Source organism: Penaeus monodon, chromosome 30 (genome assembly GCF_015228065.2).
Source record: "Penaeus monodon isolate SGIC_2016 chromosome 30, NSTDA_Pmon_1, whole genome shotgun sequence".
Lineage (NCBI taxonomy): Eukaryota > Metazoa > Arthropoda > Malacostraca > Decapoda > Penaeidae > Penaeus > Penaeus monodon.
The window spans coordinates 12,991,507-12,992,530 of NC_051415.1; positions in this window are offsets into that span (position 1 = coordinate 12,991,507).

The window sequence follows — 1,024 nt, forward strand, 5'->3', positions numbered from 1 at the left end:
TCCGCATATAACTGTTTTAATAACGTTGAATGTTATATAAGCAAAGACTATTTCTGATTAAGGATTGTTTAAGGTTTGCCATATTTATGCTTGCTCCCTTCCAGGTTTGCACTTTATTTCGCTTTGTCAGTTGTAACAACACGGAGACTCTTGATCTTCCATGTGAGCTCCATTTATTGCATATATTCGTCCTAAGCCTTCTTTTTCTTTTGCCAACTCGTATATACCAGACTAAGCGGACTACAAGGATCATTCTGTTGTAGCAATATCTTAAGGAATCTTGACGAGAAGGACTTTATGTTACCATAAGCAGGTCTACCAAGTGTTCAGATTGGATCAGAAGTGAGTTTCAGGTGTATTCTGTGAGCATTTCTGTCGCGTCTGCACACATCCCCTGTTGATACTGACTTTTGTCTTTGTTTTCGTGTATCTTAAGTTTATTCATCGTATGGAACCTTGGTGTAACTGTCATGCCCTTCAATGATCGTGAGCTGCTGTTGTCACGGAGTATAGCAAAGTCGTTCTTCACTTCATCTCGGCTTTTTTTCTTGACATCCTCCTTGCCTTTCTGCTCCATAGCTTTCCTTTTAGTGTATATCTTGGGATTAGGCCCCTGAGACTATTTGAGGCTAATGAGCACTTGTTATTGAGCTCAAGACGGTAGGGCTAGTGGAGTAGGGTCCTTAGGAGGCCGTTGGAGTCATGTGTCTGCGGATCTCGCTTTTCCTGAAATGAGTCTCTTTTAAGTGACTCTTATGCCCAGAAATGACGAAATTGCTGAACCTTTGGTAACAAGCGAGGTATATTGTTTAGTGATTTCACTTGTCTAACATCAGCCATCTGCTGCCGCGTCAGGACAGGTAAGACTGGTGAGTAGGGGACGGGGGGGGGGGGCACTAGGAGGCCGTCAGAGTCACGTAGCAGCGGATCTCGCGTTTCCTGACATGAGTGAAGGGTCGTTATCTTGGGAGGAAGAGAAACGAGATCATTGGTAATAAACCTGAGACTGTGACAAAAATTTAGG